We start from the raw sequence: 12,929 nt of genomic DNA on the forward strand, positions 1-12,929 counted from the left end.
AAGGGTTTGGGTGGCTACCTCCATCCTCCGGCTATGTTCTCCCTGGGGGCTGACAGGGGGACGTTGTTTTATGCCCGTCAGCCTCCGTTCTGCAGGCGTTGTATGGCCTACGGCCATATCCTGGCCTCGTGCAACACCAGAAAGTGCAGGTTCTGTGGGTCGGGAGAGCACGAGGCCAAGGACTGTGACGAGCCCAAGGCGTGCCACGGGTGTGGCTCGGTAGCACACCTGTGGCGTGATTGCCCGGCGCGTAAGAGGTCATACGCGTCTGCAGCTGGAGGGGGAGCGGGGGATGGGGGGAGAAGAGAAAGTAAGGGAGCGGATTCCGGTAATGGCACAGGGGAAAAGAAGGCACAGGAAGAGGACGGGAGGAAGGAGGCTGCGAGAGGAGAGGGACGAGGAGAAGAGAAGGCTGGAACAGGAGGAGAGGAGGGGAAGGAGGCGGAAGGAGGTGAAGGAGCGGAGAAGAAGGTGGCTGGGTCGGTGGAGAGAGAGGAGGAGGAGGAGGAGGAATCGGTGACGGGATTGGAAGGAGAGCCAGAGACGGGACAAGAAGAAGGAGCGGAGAAGGGGGAAGGAGCGAAGGAGTGGGGAGACAGCATGTCGAGCGCCTTGGTAGAAGAGATGAGGGGAATGGTGGAGGAGATAGCGGGGGGGGTGGTGTCTCCCCGTTGCCTCCAACACCGAGGAAGAGGAAGGGGAAGAGGAGGGGGGGCTCGACAGCTAGTGAGGGGGAGGGGAGTGGGGGGGTGGGGGTGGGGGTGGGGGAGGGGGTGGCCAAGCGAGGGATGGGGGAGGGAAGAGCGCCCTTGTCCTCGTTGTTTTCCACAGTCCCTCAATGTTTGGGGGAGGGTGACTCCCAAGGGCTGGGTCAGGCCTGGTTGGCTGAGGGGGGATCCCAACTCCTGTTTGGGGCGGTGGGGTCCCCTACTATCAGCCCAGCAGCCTGCAGGGAGGGAGGAAGGGAGGGTGTTGAGGGGGAACCCAGGATGCAGGGCTTTACAAGGCCTAACACTATGCCTGCATCCTGGGTTGGAGAGATGGAGGAGGACGGGGGGACGTCAGGAGAGGAGAAGACGTCCCTGCCGGATGAGATGGAGCAGGGGAGCATCGGGTGAGTCTCCTGTTTTTGGTTTTGTTGGTTTCTATTTTTTGATGTGTAGTTTTAGTTTATAATGGATCCTTCTGTTAATATTTTTACTTTAAATGTTAGGGGGTTGAGGGATTTTGTTAAGAGGAGGGCAGTTTTTAGTTTTTTGGAAGGGGTGGGTTTTGATGTTTGTTTTTTACAGGAGGTTCACCTGAGGGATGGAGGGGATGTTGAGAGGTTTAGGAGGGAGTGGGATAAGGGGGAGTCAGTTTGGGGTATAGGTGGGGTGCATTCAACAGGGGTAGGGATTTTGTTTGGGAATAGGGAGGTGAAATTAGAGGATAGTTTTGTTGTGATACAGGGCAGGGTTTTGGGGGTGGATGTTACTTTTAGGGATAGTAGGTATAGGTTAGTGGGGGTGTATGGGCCACAGGTGGCGGCAGACAGGAGGGAGATGGTGGACTGTCTGGCGCCCCTGTGTGTTACAAATAGGCACTTGGTGATAGGAGGGGATTTTAATATAGATTTAGGGGTAGGGGGGGATAGCAGTGCAGGTGCCATCACCGGGCTAATGGCTTGCCATGGTTTGGTTGATGGTGGCCTGCACACTACTCCGACAATGGCTGGTCCCACGTGGCGCAACTCCCGGGGGGTTGCGCGGAGGCTTGACTATATTTTTATATCCAGGTCTTTGGGTCAGTTGTCTGGGCGGCTGTTGCCTGTCTTCTTTTCGGATCACGACGGGGTGCTCCTGCAGGTGGGCTCGCCAGTCTGCCTCTTCGGTAGGGGGTACTGGAAATTAGATCGGGATGTGTTGGAGGAGCAAGCTTTCGTTGACGGCTTTTGCATTTTCTTTCGGAGGTTGGAAGGCCTCCGGTCCATGTGTGAGGGGGTGTTAGAGTGGTGGGATTTAGTTAAGGTTAGGATTAGGGCCTTTATAATAGGATATTGTAAGAGGAAAAAAAGGGAGGAAAGGAGGGAGGTGGATCGTATCCAAAGGTTGCTCGAAACTCGAGTACGAGGCAGGCAACCTCGGCGGGTCGATTGACTGGGAGAGATCAGCAGCCCTGAAGGCGCAGCTCAGGGAGCTGCAGGAGCGGAAGGCTCGAGCTTTCCTGGAGCGTGCGCATAATGGCTTTCTAGAACATAATGAGACTTGTTCCGCTATGTTCTTTAAGTCGGTTAGGAGTAGACAGAGTAGGAAGGTAATGAATGGGGTTAGGGAAGAAAATGGCAGGATAGTCAGAGAGCCAGAGGAGATGGTCAGGGTGACAACTGACCATTTCCGAGGTTTATTTAAGGAGAGGGAAATAGAGGTAGAGCAGGGAAATGTGTTTTTAGAACACTTGTCCCGGCGTTTGCCGGAGGACATTAGAGAAGCGATGGAGGCTCAGATTTCCCTAGAAGAGGTTGAGAGCGCTCTTAGGAGGATGGGAAAAGGGGAAGGTGCCCGGGATGGATGGGTTGCCGGCTGAGTTTTATCTCAAGTTTTGGGGTATACTTGGACCGGTGGTCCTTGAAGTCTTGAAGGCCATCCTTGGGACGGGGGTCCCGGGGGATCAATGGCTGTTGGTGTGCTGTCACTTCTCTATAAGAAGGGGGAAGTAACAGACCTTGGCAACTGGCGGCCGTTGACCATGCTGTGCGTAGACTACAAGATACTTGCAAAGGTTTTAGCAGACCGGTTGCGCACAGCCCTTCCCCTACGTCGTCCACGAGGATCAGACGTGCGGGGTAGAGGGCCGCTCCATTAGATGGAACCTACAGTTGATCAGGGACTCCATCGCTTGGGTAGAAGATAGAGGGTTGCCTCTAATGGTAGCAGCGCTAGATCAGGCGAAAGCCTTTGATCGCGTGAATAGGTCTTTTCTATTCAGGGTGTTAGGTAGATTAGGATTTGGGGAGAAGTTTATAGGATGGATCCGTACATTATATGTCGGAGCGGGGGTGCCGGGTTAGCGTAAACAGCCACTTGGGTGATGTTTTTGACCTCGAGTCTGGGGTCAGGCAGGGGTGCCCGCTCTCGGCTCTCCTCTTCGTTCTGTACATGGAGCCTCTGGGGCTGCCATTAGGGCAGACACAGGGGTGGAGGGCTTGTTGATTCCTGGAAGCGGTGGGTTGCGCGTCAAGTTGACGCAGTACGCCGATGACACTTCCTTGCTGCTTTGCAAGGACTCGTGCCTGACAAGGTCCCTTGCCATTATTGGGGACTTCACCCGGGCGTCGGGAGCGGTTCTTAACCACGCAAAGTCTTCCGTTAAGTTCTTCGGAAGATGGCGTGGTAGGACGGATGTGCCCGGGGGTTATCTCTCTGTAAGGGGGCCCTGAGGATTCTCGGGGGTCCATTTTGAGACCTCCGGCTCAGCGACGCTGAACTGGAACATGGGTATCGCAGTGGTACAGAGGAAGCTAGCGATGTGGAGGGCTAGGTCATTGTCCTTTATAGGCAAGGTCCTGGTTCTCAAGGTGGATGTATTGCCTTCTCTTTTGTACTTGGCATACATCTACCCATTGCCGGCTTGTCTGAGGAGGCCTCTGGTGAGGCTAGTGTTTCAGTTCATGTGGGGTGGCGGTGCGAGTGGGTCGCCAGGGAGCGCATGCTCTGCCCCATCGGGGAGGGAGGTAGGGGGTACCACATCTCCCCCTCAAGCTAGACACAATTTTTGTTTCTTTTCTGTTGACGGAGCTTGCTAAGCCGGTAATACACCCGTCCGGCTACCTCCTGCGGGTGTTCTTCTCGTATCAGGCGAGAAGCGTAATGGTGTGGTCTAACGCGGGTCCTCGGGCGGAACAGCTGCCGTGGCACTTCGGCCATGCGGCCAAGTGGCTGCGTGCACACCCCGAGGTTGAAGTTGCCCGAGTAGGTTTAGACCACAGGCACCTGTACGAGGAGGTCAGACAGGCAGGGAGTCTGGCGCCGGTAGTGGGCATCCCGGCAGTGGTGTGGGAGGGAGTGCAGGCGCGGGGCCTGGACAATAGGCTCAAGGACCTGAATTGGTTGAGCCTCCACAAGTGTTTGCCGGTACGGTCCATCATGTACCGACATGGCTTGGCGCAATCCCCCACCTGCCCAAGACCGTCTTGTGGCGGGGAGGAGACTGTGCGTCATGTTTTTTGGGACTGTGCCTTTGCCGGAGTAGTATGGGCTAGGGCACGGGTGTTGTTAGGAAGGGTAAGAGGGGATTTTGTGGTGACGTGGGCAAGGTTAGAGAGAGGTGTAGGGAGAGCGAGAGGGACGGATAGGGATAGGTTTCTGCTCTGGCTTCTCATGAGTCTCTTTAAACGGGGGCTGTGGGAAGCCAGGCAGAACATGGTTAAGACAGGGAGAGATTGGGGGGTGGAAGGGGTAGTGAGGAGGGTGGAAGGAGATTTGAGGGGGAGGATGAAGAGGGAAGAGAGGAAGTGGGGGCAGCACGCTGCCCGGGAGAGGTGGAAAGGGGGTTTAGGGCTGGGGTTAAGTTAGATGGTATAGGTTAGGGACGGGGAGATATAGGGAGAGGTAGTTGTAGGATGACGGGGAGGGAAGATGCTCCCCTGAGTTTTTGTTTGGGGTTTGTTTTTGTTTTGATGTAAAAATGCCAATATTATTTGAGTGGAATGGAAGGTATGATTTTGTAAAGGATGAATGGCATTGAATGTAATAAATTATTTTTTCTAAAAAAAAAAAATCTGTTCTTATCAGTTTAATATCTGATACGTCCCCCATTGGGGGACTACATATTAAATGGATTTTTCGAACAGGGAGTCGGAAATGGGGCTTGCTCCGTCCGCTCCACGCATCGACCCGGTATTGCAGTACCTCCGGGAACGGTGCAACACTTTCCTCCCATTGTCAATGAAAACAACTACACGGAGGTAGGTAAAACAGCCAGCAGAAGAAGAGAGGTAAAAAAAAAGAAAAAGAAGAAAAAAAATTCCAAACTGAAAGAAGGGCGAAGCGCTTTTCGTGCGGTCCAGCGTTTTCCCTCCATTTTTCTTTAAAAAAAAAAAAAAAAAAAAATTTGTTTTATTGGGTTTGGCATTCACCAGGATAGTGTCTGTCTGTCTGTCTGTCTGTCTGTCTGTCTGTCTGTCTGTCTGTCTGTTTTTTAAGAACAAATACTTCACCAGGATAGTGGGTCTGTGTCTGTCTGTGTGTTTGTCTGTGACTTTTTCCCCACAGCCCCCGAAAACTTGGCGAGTGGGTTCGGGGACAACCCGCGAGAACCCGGCCTTGAGTAAACAGAGTGCGTCTCGGGCCCCGACCTCTGACTTCCATACGACTCTGGTTTCTCTTCATTACGCACAAGCCTTTCGCCTTTTACTAAAGACTTCCGTGGAGAGGAACACTTACGAGTTCAACGTATTTTTGGAGGGGCTTTGCTTCTGGCAGAGCCCGATATCTTGTTTCAAGAGAAATCAACAGAGACGGCGTCTGCCTGCCTGCCTGCCTGCCTGCCTGCCTGCCTGCCTGCCTGCCTGCCGCGCAGACTTTTTGCTCAGGCATTTGAGTTCGTGCTGGCTGACCGGCGTATTTTTCCAGTCAAAGTAGTCACTCGGCCAATTGAATTCAAGCCCGACAACGACGGCTGGCGTATTTTCCGGCCTTTGAACAAATAATAGCACTGGACGCATTAGCGACTTTTCCTTGACGCATTAGCGACTTTTTGGAGAAAAAAAACACTTGCCTGTCGCCATGGAAACGTGGAGGGGTGGCAATGGGTGGAGCACACTTTAGCTAAACCGCTGAGGTCTCCCGAGACCCCCGGGTGCCCGGCGGGTGCAGGGTTCAATTTGTGGGTTATCGCTTCTCGGCCTTTTGGCTCAGATCAAGCTTGGTACCGAGGTGCCCCAAAGCCCGCTGAGTCAGGAGGTCGAAGGAAGGCAGGAGGGAGGAGGGTGTTTAACCTTTTGGATTGGTGGGAACCGGGTTTTTTTCGGGTTCTCATTTTTCTTTGGCTTCTTGTGATAAGAGAGCTTTTTTGGAGAAGAAATGGAGCAGCGGAAGACAATACCAGGGATGGGACTGGCAAACACAGTGAGGTTTACCTGGACGGACAAGGAGATGGAGCCGTGGGGAAGGGAGACGTTTGGGAGAAACATCCTGATGGGGTGCCTGAAGTTACAGGTAAAGGATGTTCTCTGCCTTCAAGGGAACCCTTTGGAGAACGCGTATGATGTAACGTTCCACCTGGAGGAAAAGCATGATGGCATTATGAAGAAGGTGAGGGAAGGGAAAGGAGCCAGACCCCTGTGCCATTATGAGGTGACCAGCCTGGCGAGGAACAATTTCAGGGTGGTCACTGTGACAATGTATAACCCGCATGTAAAGGATGAGGAGGTGAGGGCCTTTCTGGGGAGATACGTGGACAACGTCTCCTCAGTGAGGCACCTCAGGGACTCCCTGGGATTCTGGAACGGGAGGAGAGGGTTCCAGGTGCTTCTCAGGGAGGACCCGAAGGGTTTGGGTGGCTACCTCCATCCTCCGGCAATGTTCTCCCTGGGGGCTGACAGGGGGACGTTGTTTTATGCCCGTCAGCCTCCGTTCTGCAGGCGTTGTATGGCCTACGGCCATATCCTGGCCTCGTGCAACACCAGAAAGTGCAGGTTCTGTGGGTCGGGAGAGCACGAGGCCAAGGACTGTGACGAGCCCAAGGCTTGCCACGGGTGTGGCTCGGTAGCACACCTGTGGCGTGATTGCCCGGCTCGTAAGAGGTCATACGCGTCTGCAGCTGGAGGGGGAGCGGGGGATGGGGGGAGAAGAGAAAGTAAGGGAGCGGATTCAAGTAATGGCACAGGGGAAAAGAAGGCACAGGAAGAGGACGGGAGGAAGGAGGCTGCGAGAGGAGAGGGACGAGGAGAAGAGAAGGCTGGAACAGGAGGAGAGGAGGGGAAGGAGGCGGAAGGAGGTGAAGGAGCGGAGAAGAAGGTGGCTGCGTCGGTGGAGAGTGAGGAGGAGGAGGAATCGGTGACGGGATTGGAAGGAGAGGCAGAGACGGGACAAGAAGAAGGAGCGGAGAAGGGGGAAGGAGCGAAGGAGTGGGGAGACAGCATGTCGAGCGCCTTGGTAGAAGAGATGAGGGGAATGGTGGAGGAGATAGCGGGGGGGGGGGGTGGTGTCTCCCCGTTGCCTCCAACACCAAGGAAGAGGAAAGGGAAGAGGAGGGGGGGCTCGACAGCCAGTGAGGGGGAGGGGAGTGGGGGGGTGGGGGTAGGGGAGGGGGTGGCCAAGCGAGGGATGGGGGAGGGTAGAGCGCCCTTGGCCTCGTTGTTTGCCACAGTCCCTCAATGTTTGGGGGAGGGTGACTCTCAAGGGCTGGGTCAGGCCTGGTTGGCTGAGGGGGGATCCCAACTCCTGTTTGGGGCGGTGGGGTCCCCTACTATCAGCCCAGCAGCCTGCAGGGAGGGAGGAAGGGAGGGTGTTGAGGGGGAACCCAGGGTGCAGGGCTTTACAAGGCCTAACACTATGCCTGCATCCTGGGTTGGAGAGATGGAGGAGGACGGGGGGACGTCAGGAGAGGAGAAGACGTCCCTGCCGGATGAGATGGAGCAGGGGAGCATCGGGTGAGTCTCCTGTTTTTGGTTTTGTTGGTTTCTATTTTTGATGTGTAGTTTTAGTTTATAATGGATCCTTCTGTTAATATTTTTACTTTAAATGTTAGGGGGTTGAGGGATTTTGTTAAGAGGAGGGCAGTTTTTAGTTTTTGGAAGGGGTGGGTTTTGATGTTTGTTTTTTACAGGAGGTTCACCTGAGGGATGGAGGGGATGTTGAGAGGTTTAGGAGGGAGTGGGATAAGGGGGGAGTCAGTTTGGGGTATAGGTGGGGTGCATTCAACAGGGGTAGGGATTTTGTTTGGGAATAGGGAGGTGAAATTAGAGGATAGTTTTGTTGTGATACAGGGCAGGGTTTTGGGGGTGGATGTTACTTTTAGGGATAGTAGGTATAGGTTAGTGGGGGGTGTATGGGCCACAGGTGGCGGCAGACAGGAGGGAGATGGTGGACTGTCTGGCGCCCCTGTGTGTTACAAATAGGCACTTGGTGATAGGAGGGGATTTTAATATAGATTTAGGGGTAGGGGGGGATAGCAGTGCAGGTGCCATCACCGGGCTAATGGCTTGCCATGGTTTGGTTGATGGTGGCCTGCACACTACTCCGACAATGGCTGGTCCCACGTGGCGCAACTCCCGGGGGTTGCGCGGAGGCTTGACTATATTTTTATATCCAGGTCTTTGGGTCAGTTGTCTGGGCGGCTGTTGCCTGTCTTCTTTTCGGATCACGACGGGGTGCTCCTGCAGGTGGGCTCGCCAGTCTGCCTCTTCGGTAGGGGGTACTGGAAATTAGATCGGGATGTGTTGGAGGAGCAAGCTTTCGTTGACGGCTTTTGCATTTTCTTTCGGAGGTTGGAAGGCCTCCGGTCCATGTGTGAGGGGGTGTTAGAGTGGTGGGATTTAGTTAAGGTTAGGATTAGGGCCTTTATAATAGGATATTGTAAGAGGAAAAAAAGGGAGGAAAGGAGGGAGGTGGATCGTATCCAAAGGTTGCTCGAACTCGAGTACGAGGCAGGCAACCTCGGCGGGTCGATTGACTGGGAGAGATCAGCAGCCCTGAAGGCGCAGCTCAGGGAGCTGCAGGAGCGGAAGGCTCGAGCTTTCCTGGAGCGTGCGCATAATGGCTTTCTAGAACATAATGAGACTTGTTCCGCTATGTTCTTTAAGTCGGTTAGGAGTAGACAGAGTAGGAAGGTAATGAATGGGGTTAGGGAAGAAAATGGTAGGATAGTCAGAGAGCCAGAGGAGATGGTCAGGGTGACAACTGACCATTTCCGAGGTTTATTTAAGGAGAGGGAAATAGATGTAGAGCAGGGAAATGTGTTTTTAGAACACTTGTCCGGCGTTTGCCGGAGGACATTAGAGAAGCGATGGAGGCTCAGATTTCCCTAGAAGAGGTTGAGAGCGCTCTTAGGAGGATGGGAAAAGGGAAGGTGCCCGGGATGGATGGGTTGCCGGCGGAGTTTTATCTCAAGTTTTGGGGTATACTTGGACCGGTGGTCCTTGAAGTCTTGAAGGCCATCCTTGGGACGGGGGTCCCGGGGGATCAATGGCTGTTGGTGTGCTGTCACTTCTCTATAAGAAGGGGGAAGTAACAGACCTTGGCAACTGGCGGCCGTTGACCATGCTGTGCGTAGACTACAAGATACTTGCAAAGGTTTTAGCAGACCGGTTGCGCACAGCCCTTCCCTACGTCGTCCACGAGGATCAGACGTGCGGGGTAGAGGGCCGCTCCATTAGATGGAACCTACAGTTGATCAGGGACTCCATCGCTTGGGTAGAAGATAGAGGGTTGCCTCTAATGGTAGCAGCGCTAGATCAGGCGAAAGCCTTTGATCGCGTGAATAGGTATTTTCTATTCAGGGTGTTAGGTAGATTAGGATTTGGGGAGAAGTTTATAGGATGGATCCGTACATTATATGTCGGAGCGGGGTGCCGGGTTAGCGTAAACAGTCACTTGGGTGATGTTTTTGACCTCGAGTCTGGGGTCAGGCAGGGGTGCCCGCTCTCGGCTCTCCTCTTCGTTCTGTACATGGAGCCTCTGGGGGCTGCCATTAGGGCAGACACAGGGGTGGAGGGCTTGTTGATTCCTGGAAGCGGTGGGTTGCGCGTCAAGTTGACGCAGTACGCCGATGACACTTCCTTGCTGCTTTGCAAGGACTCGTGCCTGACAAGGTCCCTTGCCATTATTGGGGACTTCACCCGGGCGTCGGGAGCGGTTCTTAACCACGCAAAGTCTTCCGTTAAGTTCTTCGGAAGATGGCGTGGTAGGACGGATGTGCCCGGGGGGTTATCTCTCTGTAAGGGGGCCCTGAGGATTCTCGGGGTCCATTTTGAGACCTCCGGCTCAGCGACGCTGAACTGGAACATGGGTATCGCAGTGGTACAGAGGAAGCTAGCGATGTGGAGGGCTAGGTCATTGTCCTTTATAGGCAAGGTCCTGGTTCTCAAGGTGGATGTATTGCCATCTCTTTTGTACTTGGCATACATCTACCCATTGCCGGCTTGTCTGAGGAGGCCTCTGGTGAGGCTAGTGTTTCAGTTCATGTGGGGTGGCAGGTGCACGAGTGGGTCGCCAGGGAGCGCATGCTCTGCCCCATCGGGGAGGGAGGTAGGGGGTACCACATCTCCCCCCTCAAGCTAGACACAATTTTTGTTTCTTTTCTGTTGACGGAGCTTGCTAAGCCGGTAATACACCCGTCCGGTTACCTCCTGCGGGTGTTCTTCTCGTATCAGGCGAGAAGCGTAATGGTGTGGTCTAACGCGGGTCCTCGGGCGGAACAGCTGCCGTGGCACTCGGCCATGCGGCCAAGTGGCTGCGTGCACACCCCGAGGTTGAAGTTGCCCGAGTAGGTTTAGACCACAGGCACCTGTACGAGGAGGTCAGACAGGCAGGGAGTCTGGCGCCGGTAGTGGGCATCCCGGCAGTGGTGTGGGAGGGAGTGCAGGCGCGGGGCCTGGACAATAGGCTCAAGGACCTGAATTGGTTGAGCCTCCACAAGTGTTTGCCGGTACGGTCCATCATGTACCGACATGGCTTGGCGCAATCCCCCACCTGCCCAAGACCGTCTTGTGGCGGGGAGGAGACTGTGCGTCATGTTTTTTGGGACTGTGCCTTTGCCGGAGTAGTATGGGCTAGGGCACGGGTGTTGTTAGGAAGGGTAAGAGGGGATTTTGTGGTGACGTGGGCAAGGTTAGAGAGAGGTGTAGGGAGAGCGAGAGGGACGGATAGGGATAGGTTTCTGCTCTGGCTTCTCATGAGTCTCTTTAAACGGGGGCTGTGGGAAGCCAGGCAGAACATGGTTAAGACAGGGAGAGATTGGGGGTGGAAGGGGTAGTGAGGAGGGTGGAAGGAGATTTGAGGGGGAGGATGAAGAGGGAAGAGAGGGAAGTGGGGGCAGCACGCTGCCGGGGAGAAGGTGGAAAGGGGGTTTAGGGCTGGGGTTAAGTTAGATGGTATAGGTTAGGGACGGGGAGATATAGGGAGAGGTAGTTGTAGGATGACGGGGAGGGAAGATGCTCCCCTGAGTTTTTGTTTGGGGTTTGTTTTTGTTTTGATGTAAAAATGCCAATATTATTTGAGTGGAATGGAAGGTATGATTTTGTAAAGGATGAATGGCATTGAACGTAATAAATTATTTTTTCTAAAAAAATCTGTTCTTATCAGTTTAATATCTGATACGTCCCCCATTGGGGGACTACATATTAAATGGATTTTTCGAACAGGGAGTCGGAAATGGGGCTTGCTCCGTCCGCTCCACGCATCGACCCGGTATTGCAGTACCTCCGGGAACGGTGCAACACTTTTCTCCCATTGTCAAGGAAAACAACTACACGGAGGTAGGTAAAACATCCAGCAGAAGAAGAGAAGGGGAAAAAAAATTCCAAACTGAAAGAAGGGCGAAGCGCTTTTCGTGCGGTCCAGCGTTTTCCCGCCATTTTTCTTTAAAAAAAAAAAAAATATGTTATTTGGTTTGGCATTCACCAGGATAGTGTCTGTCTGTCTGTCTGTCTGTCTGTCTGTCTGTCTGTCTGTCTGTCTGTTTTTCACCAAAAAAATAACAAATACTTCACCAGGATAGTGGGTATGTGTCTGTCTGTTTGTCTGTGACTTTTTCCCCACAGCCCCCGAAAACTTGGCGAGTGGGTTCGGGGACAACCCGCGAGAACCCGGCCTTGAGTAAACAGAGTGCATCTCGGGCCCCGACCTCTGACTTCCATACGACTCTGGTTTCTCTTCATTACGCACAAGCCTTTCGCCTTTTACTAAAGACTTCCGTGGAGAGGAACACTTACGAGTTCAACGTATTTTTGGAGGGGCTTTGCTTCTGGCAGAGCCCGATATCTTGTTTCAAGAGAAATCAACAGAGACGCGCATACTTTTTGCTCAGGCATTTGAGTTCGTGCTGGCTGACCGGCGTATTTTTCCAGTCAAAGTAGTCACTTGACGCATTAGCGACTTTTTGGAAAAAAAACACTTGCCTGTCGCCATGGAAACGTGGAGTGGTGGCAATGGGAGGAGCACACTTTAGCCAAACCGCTGAGGTCTCCCGAGACCCCGGGTGCCGGCGGGTGCAGGGTTCAATTTGTGGGTTATCGCTTCTCGGCCTTTTGGCTCAGATCAAGCTTGGTACCGAGGTGCCCCAAAGCCCGCTGAGTCAGGAGGTCGAAGGAAGGCAGGAGGGAGGAGGTTTTCATACCCTTTTGGAGGTGGTGGGAACCGGATTTTCGGTTTCCTTTTTTCATTGGCTTCTTGGTTAAGAGAGCTTTTTTTTGAAAAAGATGGAGCAGCAGAAGCCAGTACCTGGGATGGGTTTGGCGAACACACTGAGGTTTACCTGGACAGACAAGGAGATGGACCCGTGGGGAAGAGAGACGTTCGGGAGGAATATCCTGATGGGGTGCCTGAAGCTACAGGTGAAGGATGTTCTGTGCCTTCAGGGGAACCCGATGGAGAACGCGTATGACGTGACATTCCACTTGGAGGAGAAGCATGACAGCGTGATGAAGAAGGTGAGGGAAGGAAGAGGAGCAAGACCCCTGTGCCATTATGAGGTGACCAGCCTGGCAAGGAACAATTTCAGGGTGGTCACCGTAACAATGTATAATCCGCACGTAAAGGATGAGGAGGTGAGGGCCTTTCTGGGGAGATACGTTGACAACGTCTCCTCAGTGAGGCACCTCAGGGACTCCCTGGGATTCTGGAACGGGAGGAGAGGGTTCCAGGTGCTTCTCAGGGAGGACCCGAAGGGTTTGGGTGGCTACCTCCATCCTCCGGCAATGTTCTCCCTGGGGGCTGACAGGGGGACGT

General features: G+C 53.8%; 2 non-coding genes and 2 pseudogenes across 2 annotated transcripts; all 4 read left to right on the forward strand.

Moving 5' to 3' along the window:
• The first annotated feature begins 4,734 nt into the window (after positions 1 to 4,734).
• On the forward strand, positions 4,735 to 4,911 carry LOC123486560 (annotated as a pseudogene).
• Positions 4,912 to 5,349: 438 nt separating this feature from the next.
• LOC123486557 lies at positions 5,350 to 5,466 on the forward strand. Its single transcript, XR_006659412.1, has one exon. It is a non-coding gene; the product is annotated as a U5 spliceosomal RNA (small nuclear RNA).
• Positions 5,467 to 11,252: 5,786 nt separating this feature from the next.
• Positions 11,253 to 11,424, forward strand: LOC121561371 (annotated as a pseudogene).
• Positions 11,425 to 11,840: 416 nt separating this feature from the next.
• Positions 11,841 to 11,957, forward strand: LOC121561373. Its single transcript, XR_005999227.1, has one exon. It is a non-coding gene; the product is annotated as a U5 spliceosomal RNA (small nuclear RNA).
• The last annotated feature ends 972 nt before the right edge of the window (positions 11,958 to 12,929 follow it).

The sequence above is a fragment of the Coregonus clupeaformis genome, unplaced genomic scaffold, assembly GCF_020615455.1.
Source record: "Coregonus clupeaformis isolate EN_2021a unplaced genomic scaffold, ASM2061545v1 scaf1267, whole genome shotgun sequence".
Classification (NCBI taxonomy): domain Eukaryota; kingdom Metazoa; phylum Chordata; class Actinopteri; order Salmoniformes; family Salmonidae; genus Coregonus; species Coregonus clupeaformis.